The 12,521-nt window shown below is 38.7% G+C and overlaps 1 pseudogene; it reads left to right on the top strand.

The window, feature by feature from the left end:
• The first annotated feature begins 1,840 nt into the window (after positions 1–1,840).
• Positions 1,841–8,914, top strand: LOC138844814 (inducible T-cell costimulator pseudogene; annotated as a pseudogene).
• The last annotated feature ends 3,607 nt before the right edge of the window (positions 8,915–12,521 follow it).

Here is a 12,521-nt window from a genome sequence, read left to right on the forward strand (position 1 = left end):
GCTTCTGCACAGCAAGAGAAGCAATCAGGGAGTTAAGAGAAGTCTGAAAAATTGGGAAAAAAATATTTGCAAGCTCCAACAAATGGTTAATATGAGAGTATATCCGTAACTCAAAAATCAATCCAGTTTAAAAATGAGCAAAGAGGGGCTGGCACTGTGGCACAGCAGGTTAACACCCTGGCCTGAAGTGCCGGCATCCTATATGGATGTCAGTTCGAGACCCAGCTGCTCCATTTCCAATCCAGCTCTCTGCTATTGGCTGGGAAAGCAGTGGAAGATGACCCAAGTCCTTGGGCCCCTGCACACATGTGAGAGACCTAGAGGAAGCTTCTGGCTCCTGGCTTCAGATTGGCACAGCTCCAGCCATTGTGGCCAATTGGGGAGTGAACCATTGGATGGAGGACCTCTCTCTCTCTCTGACTCCCTGCCTCTCCTCTCTCTGTGTAACTCAGACTTTCAAATAAATAAATACATATTTAAAAAATGAGCAAAGGACCTGAATAGACAGTTCTCAAAAGTATAAATGCAAATGATCAACACACACACTCACACACACACACATATATATGCTCAATAATGTTAGCTATCAGGGAAGTGCAAATTAATATCACTTCACCCTTATCACAATGAATATTATCCAAAAAGGAGAGAGCATTAATATGCTGGTGAGGATATAGAAAAAGTAGAATTTTGTACACTGTTATCAGGAGTGTGCTTTATACAGTCACCATTGAAAACAATATTGAGATGTCCTAGAAATCTAGAAATAGAATTTCCATATGATCCAATGATCCCAACACTGAGTATTATCCAAAATATTTAAACTCATTGTATCAAAGAGATTCTTCTCCACCATGTTTATAGCAGAACTGTTCACAATAACCAAAATATGGAATCAACCAAATATGCTTAATAAGATGAATGGATAAAGAAAATGGGATATATATTCACAATGAACTATTATTCAACTATAAAAAGAATGAAGTCCTGTCATTTGTAGCAAAATGGGTGCTACAAATAAAGAACATAACATTGAGTGAAATAAGCCAGACTCAGAGACACAAAAACTGCTTGTTCTCCTTTGCATGTGGAAGTTAATATTAAAAGAAAAACTTATTCTGAACACAGAATGTTAATTGACAGACTCTGGGCTGGGTGGAAGAGATAAAAGAAATTTGGGTTAAAAAGTTTATAAACATAGCTGTGGTTCATTAATTGTGATAAGTATATAAGTATAATGATATGAGATATTATTGGGGGATATTAGATATTATTAGGGGATAAGGGGCCAGAGATATGGGGAAATTTGTAATGTACCACAAAAATTTTGAGGGAAAGATGTCTATATCTGTAAATATTCTATTAGAACCTTTAAAAATCAAAGATACAGTTAAAATTCCAAAAAGTCTAGAAAAAGTAAAAAATAACTTGAAAATGATGAATTATCAAATGAGTCTAAGACATTTCTAAAAATATGTGTATAATATGGTAGCCAGGAACAGTTGTAGTATTGTGATGGAGTTGGAGACCTCATAATAACAAAGCCAACCAAGATGGCCATGGGATTCTACTGCTAAGATTGACTTGCACTAGGATGTTAATATACAGGTATTAGTATTAACTACAATTTATAAAACAGATGAAAAAGCATGCGGATGATATGAAATAAATAAATGATGATCACTTTGAAAGATGTGAGCAATTTTGTAGGAGCAATATAGAGTGACCAACAGATATAAATGAAATTGTTGAAAACTAAACAATTACAATATATTAAGAAAGAATATACATTAAAAATTTTCACAAAATTTAAAAATCCACATCAAATACTATTATAACCATGAAGGAAAAGTGTCAGTAACTTGAATTAAACTATTGACACTTTCAGAAATCAAAGATAAATGTCATAGTTCTGGAAAAATCCATAATTGCCATCAAATATGATACTTGGAAAGGGAGAATGACCAAATTTGCCTAAGAAGTCTCTGAAAAATTGTATACATGAAAATTGTCAGAAGAACTTATGCAATTTTGTGGCCAATGAAAGTTTCTTTAAAAACAAAATACAACCCTGTCAGAATAAGATTGAAGTCGGCAAACTCAAAAGGCTTCCATAGCCTTGGAAACTCATGACTAGAGCCTAGGGAGATTACTGATGCCATAAACAAGAGTGTCAAGTTGTTAAGTCAACAACAGGAGTCACTGTGTACTTACTTCTCATGTGGGATCTGTCCTTAATGTGTTGTCCAATGTGAAGTAATGCTATAACTAGTACTGAAACAGTATTTTACACTGTGTGTTTCTGTGTGGGTGCAAACAGATGAAATCTTTACTTAATATATACTAAATCTATCTTCTGTATATAAAAATAATTGAAAATGAATCTTGGCCGGTGCCGTGGCTCAATAGGCTAATCTTCCACCTTGTGGTGCTGGCACACCAGGTTCTAGTCCTGGGCAGGGCGCCGGATTCTGTCCCGGTTGCTCCTCTTCCAGGCCAGCTCTCTGCTGTGGCCAGGGAGTGCAGTGGAGGATGGCCCAAGTGCTTGGGCCCTGCACCCCATGGGAGACCAGGAGAAGCACCTGGCTCCTGCCTTCAGATCAGCGTGGTGTGCCGGCCACAGCGCGCCAGCCGCATCGGCCATTGGAGGGTGAACCAACGGCAAAAGGAAGACCTTTCTCTCTGTCTCTCTCTCTCACTGTCCACTCTGCCTGTCAAAAGAATTCATAAAAAAAAAAAAGAAAATGAATCTTGATGTGAATGGAATGGGAGAGGGAGCAGGAGATGGGAGGGGTCAAGTGGGAGGGGAATTATGGGGGGGGAGCCATTGTAATCCATAAACTGTACTTTGGAAATTTATATTTACTAAAATAAAGTTAAAAAAAAATACAACCAAGATGGCCTCAAGTTCACAGTGGTTAGATTAGCTTTAAATGGGATACCAAGGATACACATGGGTAATATAAGCTCAAACACACACACACAAAATAAATACATAAAAAGAGGATCCAGGTGTTATGAAATAAAATACACTGTGACCAGGGTAAGTAACAATTATTTTCTAGAAGTAATAGCAGAATGACAAGCAAATATGAGGGAAATTACTGGAAATGATAACAATTACCTTAAAAAAGGAAAATGAAATAATTTTCACAAAATGTAAATCAAATGAAGATCATACACTTATCAGAGAAATCTTTAAAATAGATGGATTTTTAACTCATTCTATTGAAACTTTCATATATTAATGGGAAGTTTAGAATTTCATGAAATATAAAAAAGAACCTGAAAAGAACCTAAAAAAATACCTGAAAAGAATGACTATCATGTGGGTCTAAAATGTCTCTGAAAACATGTGTGCATGATGGTTGCTAACACAACTTTTAGAATTTTGATGGAGTTCATGACTTCATAATGAACACTTAACCAACATGGCCATGAATTCACAGTGGCAGGTCTGGAATACACTGGGATATTAAAGAAAAATACAGGTGATGGTAATCTTAAAGACAGTAATAAAAACATGTTGGATTTTTATGAAATAAAATGATTACTGTGAGTAGAAATGAGCAATTCAGTAGGAGCCATAATAAACAGACAATGAGATAATGGGAAAGCTAGTGAAAAATAGACTATTATAATACATTAAAAAAGAAATATTTTTTAAAAAACAATAAAATTATAAGTCAAAGATTGTGCTGCTTATTAGAATTAACTCAAAATATGTTAGCTTTTAAATCTAGTGAAATTTAAAGTTCCATAACAATCAAGAAATGTACTAAGTATATTACCTGGTACTTGTGAATGACTACATTGGACAAAGATAGCCCTGAAAAATTTTGTATATGAACATCATCAGGACAACTTATAGAACTCTGAGGAAGCTGATGACTCAGCTTCACAGTGTAAGTACTGCCTTCAGCTAAGATACTAAAGATGCTCATAAGTGATATGTCTCAATTCAAAGAAAAGAAAGTTTAAAAGTGATATACACCTTACGATATACAATATATTGTCATTACTGCGAAAAGAAATCAGTAGCTTGGTCAGAACTATAATAAAATGACAGAGATAAAAGGGAAATTGCTGAGAAGTAGCTCATTATAATTACATTTAAAAAACAACCTTTTCTGTAAATGTAAATTAAAGATGGTATCAATTAAGGGAATCTTAAAATGTGCCAGTATTTGTAACTAGTCTTTCACAGCTTTTTTTAAAAAAAAGATTCATTTATTTACTTGAAAGAGTTACACAGAGAAAGAAAGAGAGTCAGAGAGAGAGAGAGAGAGAGAGAGAGAGAGAGAGGTCTTCCATCCACTGGTTAACTCCCCATTTGGCCACAGCGGCCAGAGTTGCGCCAATCTGAAATGAGGAGCCAGGAACTTCTTTTGGGTTTCCCATGTGGGCCATCTTCTACTGCTTTCGCAGGCCATAGCAGAGAGCCGGATTGGAGGAGGAGTAGCCTGGACTGGAACCTGCAGCCATATGGGATGCTGGCACTGCAAGTGGTGGCTTTACCCACTATACCACAGCGCCGGCCCCTGCCACAGCTTTTAAAGCCCAAAGATGGGGCTTGGCAGTGAGGTCTTCAGCAGAGAACTCCAGATACCTGAACCTTTCCTTGGCTGTGTTGGAATTGCTTTAAGGAGACATCAATGACTCTGCCAAGTATGAGATGTTTACATTTCAGAATGGAGGTGTTCAAATTTTATGCAAATACCCCGAGATTGTCCTGCAATTCAAAATGCAGCTGCTGACAGGGAGACAAGTCCTCTGTGACCTTAGGCAGGCAAAGGAGAGTGGAAACACGGTGTCCATTAAGGCTCTGAAATTCTGTCAATATTAGTTATTCAACAACAGTTTCTCTTTTTTACTATATAATTTGGACAGTTCTCATGCCAGCTATTACTTCTGCAAACTATCAATTTTTGACCCTCCTCCTTTTCAAGTAGAGATTCTCAGAGGAGAATATTTGCATATTTATGGATCACAAGCTCTGTTGCCAGGTGAAGTTCTGGTTACCCATAGGATGTGCAGCTTTTGCGGTAGTCTACATTTTTGAATGCATATTTATTTTTCGGCTTACAAAAGAGAAATATCAATCAAGTGTGCATGACCCGAATAGTGAGTACGTGTTCATAGCAGCAGTGAACACAGCTAAAAAACCTGCACTGACAGAACTCTCAGGCACCTGGGCATGGCACACATTGGTCGGGTCTCCTCAACTTGAAGTGAGAGAGTCCCTTGTTTCCTCGACTAGAGTCCGACTTGACTTGATTGGACCACATCCATCTCCTGCTCATGTTTTGTTCATTCTGCACCAGTGACTCTAAAAGCCAGCAGGATTTGCACAGATTTCCTTGGTGCTGCTGCTTTCTCAGAATAAACACCTTCTTGCAACTAGCTTTATAGAAAGCCCATCTCATATGCACTCAACAAACAAACCTCACTGGGAAGAAATCCCTTTGTCTAGGCCTAGTTTTAGCAATGCAGTAAAACAACTCTTTTATTTTTTTTCTTTAAAGCAGCCATTTTTTTTCTTTAAAGCACAGCCAGCACTGTGCTGTAGCAGATAAAGCCGTCACCTGCAATGCCAGCATCCCATATGGGTTCTGGTTCAAGTCCCAGCTGCTCCATTTTCAGTCCAGCTCTCTGCTATGGCCTGGAAAAGCAGTAGAAACTGGTTCAAGTCCTGAGCCTCTAAACCCATGTAGGAGACCTGGAAGAAGCTCCTGGATCCTGGCTTCAGATCAGCTCAGCTCTGGCCATTGTGGCCATCTGGGGAGAGAACCAGTGGATGGAAGACCTCTCTCACTGTCTCTCTCTCTTTTTCTGTCTCTCTCTCTCTCTCTCTCTCTCTCTCTTTCCTCTCTCTCTCTCTCTCTGCCTCTGCCTCTCTGTAACTCTGCCTTTCAAATAAGTAAATAAATCTTTTTAAAAAATACTATCAGGAACATTCAGATACTTAGTAAAATCTGATCGAGTTTTTAGGTTAATAAATTCTCCTTGATTTTGGCCAGCACTGTGGCTCACTAGGCTAATCCTCTGCCTTGCGGCGCCGGCACACCGGGTTCTAGTCCCGGTCGGGGCGCTGGATTCTGTCCCGGTTGCCCCTCTTCCAGGCCAGCTCTCTGCTGTGGCCAGGGAGTGCAGTGGAGGATGGCCCAAGTGCTTGGGCCCTGCACCCGCATGGGAGACCAGGAGGAAGCACCTGACTCCTGGCTTTGGATTGGCACAGCGTGCTGACCATAGCGGCCATTTGGGGAGTGACCCAACAGAAGGAAGACCTTTCACTCTGTCTCTCTCTCTCTGTCTAACTCCACCTGTCAAAACACAAAAAAGACAGTTACTTTAAGCCTTTGTCTAGTAAATATAACACCTGGGCTTCCTAACAAGAGTTTCTGAGAACTGCTTTTTTATCTCTATATTTATGTGTTATGTCTTCTTATATTTACTGTTTTCCTTTTATATTTTTTGAAAAACCCACATTATGAATAGTATAATGTGTAAACTCTAAGAATTACATTCTATATCCACTTAACAGGGCTTGTTGTTGCTGCTGTTTATTTTAGCCAACCTTCCTGGAATATTCTTTGTATGTTAACCACTTAAATCTCTGTTAATTTTGTTAGTGTATAGCTAATTATCAGACAAAAATTTTCTTAAATTTCTTAAACTACTTATTACCCTATTATTATTTTCTTAAATTTCTTCAACTATTTGTTACCCTATTAAACTCTGTGTGTGTGCTGGCACATGCTTTTATTACTACAGAGTAAACAGCTCTGCCTTAGCAACCACTTCCTGTTTGCACACTCCATCAAGTCCAAACAGAGGTGAGAGTTCTATGGCTGCTCATTTTCTCAGTCTGCAAAAAAACTGCACAAATGTGTGGCCTTCTAGATCTCTGGGAACATTTAGAAGATTTTCAAAGCCCACTATAGTTATCTCATTTCCCATATTTTCACTTTACATTTTTTGGTCAGCCTTTTTTTGGCCTCAATTAGAATCATTGTCTTGGGCAGTTATAATGTTAAACAATTGCTTCTAATTGTTTTCAAAAAGTATGACCAGCAGTGAAGTTTTTCTCACAGAGTGTGCACTGAGTCAGGTCAAAGACATGCCTTGTAAACACTGCTTTTCCAGGGAGCTGTCAGTCAATTTAAAGAGCAACAGCTCTCTGAGGATGGGCCTTCTTGGAAGCTCTATCCTCATTTTGCCTTTTCCACTAGCTGCTGGGCTGCTGATTTTCACAGCTATTACAAGGCAATTAAAGGCTAATATTTCAAGATTACTATGGAGCTTAGGAAATGAATATGAAAATAAGGCAAGTTAAAACACCACAAACCTTATTGTTCCTATTGAGATTCAGCATTTTTCTTGAATAACTACCCCCTCAGATTGTTGTCGTCCTTTGGTTGAATTCCAAAGGTCTCAGAAAGCTGATTTGGATAATATTACCGTGGTTCTTGTTGGCTTAACAAATGAACAGGTTATCAGAGGCTCTTATTCCTATATTTCAAAAGTGCTTCACATTATTCATATTTAATGTATTATTTCATGTTTATTTACATTGTATTGGTCCTCTTTGCAATAATAGGCTAAAAGATTCACATCAGATACTGTGCATTCATAATTTCATACTACATTCAAATATTTCCATTAATGGGTTAAAAGTTATTTTGTTTTAGATTTACCCATTTGGAAGGCAGAAATAAAGAATGAGAGAAAAGAAAGAGCATGCTCCCCTCCCCTTGTTCACTCCTCAAATGTCTGCAGTGGCTGGGAGGCCAAAAGCTGGAGCCAGGAACTCAATCCAGATCTCTCAGTGGGTGGCAGGAATTCATCCTCCAGAATCTGCATTAGCAGGAGGCTGGAATGAAGATCTAGAGCTGGGAATTAAAGTGAGTTACTCCTATATGGGATACAGGTAAGTTTTTTTTAAGATTTGTTTATTTATTTGAAAGGCAGAGTTATAGAAGGAGAGAGAATGGCCAGAGCTGGGTTGATCTGAATCCAGAAGCCAGGAACTTTTTCTGGGTCTCCCATGTGGGTGGGGGGCCCATGGACTTGGGCTATCCTCCACTGCTTTCCTGGGCACATTATCATGTAGCTGGATGGAAGTGGAGCAGCTAGGACTCAAAATAATGCCCATATAGGAGGCTGGTGCTGCAGGCGGTGGCTTTACCCACTACACCTCAGCAGTGACCCTGGATACAGGCATTTTAACCAGCATCTTAACTGCCAAGCCAATTGCTCACTCTAGGAAGTTAGTTTTTGAAGTCTTTATGTATTGCAAATACCCTTAGCAAATTATTATATAGGTTGCACTTTCTTCCATCTAAGATAAAGCAATACAGGCTATTGTTATCAAAAAAATATTATTCAGTTTACTTGAATGGATTAGATTCAGGAAATAAGAAAGTTCAAGGTGCTATGATAAGTGCACAAATTTGGAGCATTTCCATAGTCACAGTAGGTATGGGAGAAAGCGTGTGGATGGTGGCAGGCTGTCAGCAAAATCTTTCTAGTAGAGGTGATATGAATGTTACTTTGCAGTAGGAGTAAAAGTCAATTAGGAAGACCTGGGGTGTAAAAGCGGGAATCAGGAGAATTAGGTTTTCCTGGAAGAGCAAATGGCATGAAAAAATAAAACAGCATGGTCTGCTTTGAGCACTAAGTGTTGTGTTGTATTGATGCAATAGAAAATAGTGCAACTGCAGTGTGCTTTAAGCTGCCTCTTACATATCACTTTGTTTTTTGACAGGCAGATTTAGACAGTGAGAGAGACAGAGACAGAGAGAAAGGTCTTCCTTTTTCCATTGGTTTACCCCCCAAGTGGCCACTACGGCTGGTGCGTTGTGGCAAGCACGAAGTGCTGATCTGAAGCCAGGAGCCAGGTGTTTCCTCCTGGTCTCCCATGCAGGTGCAGGGCCCGAGGACCTGGGCTCCTGGGCCACAGCAGAGAGCTGGACTGGAAGAAAAGCAACTGGGATAGAATCTGGCACCCCAACCAGAACTAGAACCTGGAGTGCCAGCACTGCAGGTGGAGGATTAGCCTAGTGAGCTGCGGCACTGCACATATCACTATTAAAACTACTAGCAGGGTTGGTATTATGGCACAGCAGTGTAAGCCTTTGCCTGCAGTGCTGGCATCCCATATTAGTGCTGGTCCCTGTCCTGGCTGTTCCTCTTCACATCCAGTTCTCTGTCTTGGCCTGGGAAAGCAGGAGAAGATGGCCCAAGTACATGGGCCCCTGCACCCATGTTGGAGACCTGGAAGAACATCCTGGCTCCTGGCTTCGGACTGCCTCAGCTCTAGACATTGCAGCCATTTAGGGGGTGAACCAGTGGATGGAAAACCATTCTCTCTGTCTCTGTCTCTGTCTCCCTCTCTGTAACGCTACCTCTCAAATAAATAAATTTTTGAAAATAAATAAATAAAATCATTAAAAAATACCAGCATGGCTGATATCATATATAAGGTAATGAGTAGCAAAAGATAAAAGTCAACATATTGTTTTACATTTCATGGAATAATTTCAGTTACTCTTAGATTCTGAAAAGCAATGTAACTTGAAAACTTGAACATTCTATTAACAAGCATTTTACTACTGAGAATTAATGCAATTTGCTTTGTAGTTTTATATGCCTAAGTTGAAATGTTCATTTTCAATCACTGAAAAGTTTAGAGCAGTGACAAACCTATACCATTCTGCACTGTTTTCTGAGAATGACTGCACACGCTTCTACAAGTTTGTGTCATACAATAATGCTTTTTTAAATGCTACTTAATGAAAAGTGAATATAAGAAAACTCTTAGCTTACTTCTAATTTCACTTTTTAAAAAAACACCAGAATATATAAAATTCCTATTACATGCTTATAAAGAGTATTTATAGATTGTTACCTCAGTTCCTTATTTTTCCTTCTATAGTTTTACCTACTTCTCTGTGGAAGACAGACTTTCAATTATCTATCACAATGTTTTTATTTATGTGTCCTGTATTCCACAATATTTCAAAAATTCTCTTTCTCACCCACCTTAAGAATAAGATAGTTCATATGAAGAGAAGTAGCTCATGTTGGTAACCCCTTTATGCAGACTTAATTCTTTTTGCTCATTCAAATAATCTTGGGCAAAGGTTTATGAACTAGAGTCACACTGAGGAAAGGTCCTCTCCAGGCCTGTGAATATCCACTGCCATGGCTGTACTGGCTCTCCCCATCTGTTGGTTTCAAGCCAATATATTCAATATGGTACTGATTCAGAGAGTAGGAGTGAATACTATGTATAATGACAGTAGCTCCATCACTGGGCACTTTTATAATTTGAATACAGTATATCATGACTACTGGGGACTAAGAAAATATAACCAAATAAGAATACATAAATAAAATTAGTTTTATTGAGATGTTAAATCCATTATTTTACTGTTCTCCCTGCTTTTCACTTCAATGTTCCATTTCTAACGTGCCAAAGTATAAACACTATATTTGTTAATTTTTGGAATTATCTAGAACAAATGGTTGTTTTTTTAACTTTTATTTAATAAATATAAATTTCCAAAGTGCAGCTTATGGATTACAATGGCTTCCCCCCCCAATAACTTCTCTCCCACCCACAACCCTCCCATCTCCTGTTCCCTATCTCATTCCATTTACATCAAGATTCATTTTCAATTCTCTTTATATACAGAAGATCAGTTTAGTATATATTAAGTAAAGATTTCAACAGTTTGCACCCACATAGAAAGAGAAGTGAAAAATACTGTTTAAGTACCAGTTATAGCATTAAATCACAATGTACAGCACATTAAGGACAGAGATCCTACATGAGGAGTAAGTGCACAGTGACTCCTGCTGTTGACTTAACAATTTGACACTCTTGTTTATGGTGTCAGTAATCACCCTAGGCTCTTGTCATGAGTTGCCAAGGCTATGGAGGCCTTTTGAGTTTGCTGGCTCTGATCTTATTTAGACAAGGTTGTTGTCAAAGTGGAAGATCTCTCCTCCCTTCAGAGAAAGGTACCTTCTTCTTTGATGACCTGTTCTTTCCACTGGGATATCACTTGCACGGATCTTTCATTTAGGTTTTTTTTTTTTCCAGAGTGACTTGGCTCTCCATACCTAAAATACTCTCATGGGCTCTTCAGCCAGATCCAAATGCCTTAAGGGCTGATTCTGAGGCCAGAGTGCTGTTTAGGACATCCACCATTCTATGAGTCTGCTGTGTATCCTGCTTCCCATGTTGGATCATTCTCTCCCTTTTTTATTCTATCAGTTAGTATTAACAGACACTACTCTTCTTTACTTGATCCCTTTGACTCTTAGTCCTATCATTATGATCAGTTGTGAACTGAAATTGATCACTTGGACTAGTGAGATGGCATTGGTACATGCCACCTTGATGGGATTGAATTGGAATCCCCTGGCACATTTTTAACTCTACCATTTGGAGCAAGTCAGCTTGAGCATGTCCCAAATTGTACATCTCCTCCCTCTCTCATTCCCACTCTTATATTTAACAGATCATTTTTCAGTTAAATTTCAATACCTTAAAATAATTGTGTGTGAATTACAGAGATCAATCAATAGATTTAAGTAGAACAAAAAAATACTAAAAGGGATAAATTATAAGTTGTTCCTCGACAGTCAGGAAAAGGGCTGATCAAGTCACTGTTTCTCAAAGTGTCCATTTCACTTCAACAGGCTTCCTTTTAGGTGCTCAGTTAGTTGTCACCGATCAGGGAGAACATATGATGTTTGTCCCTTTGGAACTGGCTTATTTCATTCAGCATGATGTGTTCCAGATTCCTCCATTTCGTTGCAAATGACCAGATTTCATTGTTTTGACTGCTGTATAGTATTCTATAGAGTACATGTCCCATAATTTCTTTATCTAGTCTACTGTTGATGGGAATTTAGGTTGATTCCAGGTCTTAGCTATTGTGAATTGAGCTGCAATAAACATTAAGATGCAGACTGCTTTTTTGTTTCCCAATTTAATTTCCTTTGGGTAAATTCCCAGGAGTGGGATGGCTGAGTTGTATGGTAGGGTTATATTCAGGTTTCTGAGGAATCTCCAGACTGACTTCCATAGTGGCTTTCCCAGTTTGCATTCCCTGCAACAATGGGTTAGTGGCCCTTTTCCCCCACATCCTTGCCAGCATCTGTTGTTGGTAGATTTCTGAATGTTTGCCATTCTAATTGGGGTGAGGTGAAACCTCATTGTGGTTTTGATTTGCATTTCCCTGATTGCTAATGATCCTGAATATTTTTTCATGTGCCTGTTGGCCATTTGGATTTCCTCTTTTGAAAAATATCTATTGAGGTCCTTGACTCATCTCTTAAGTGGGTTGTTTGTTTTGTTGTTGTGGAGTTTCTTGATCTCTTTGTAGATTCTGGTTATTAATCCTTTATCTGTTGCATAGTTTGCAAATATTTTTTCCCATTCTGTCGGGTGCCTCTTCACTTTCCTGACTGTTTCTTCATTTCCATATATAGCTAAGAAGTCCGAT

This window comes from Oryctolagus cuniculus, chromosome 12 (genome assembly GCF_964237555.1).
Source record: "Oryctolagus cuniculus chromosome 12, mOryCun1.1, whole genome shotgun sequence".
Lineage (NCBI taxonomy): Eukaryota > Metazoa > Chordata > Mammalia > Lagomorpha > Leporidae > Oryctolagus > Oryctolagus cuniculus.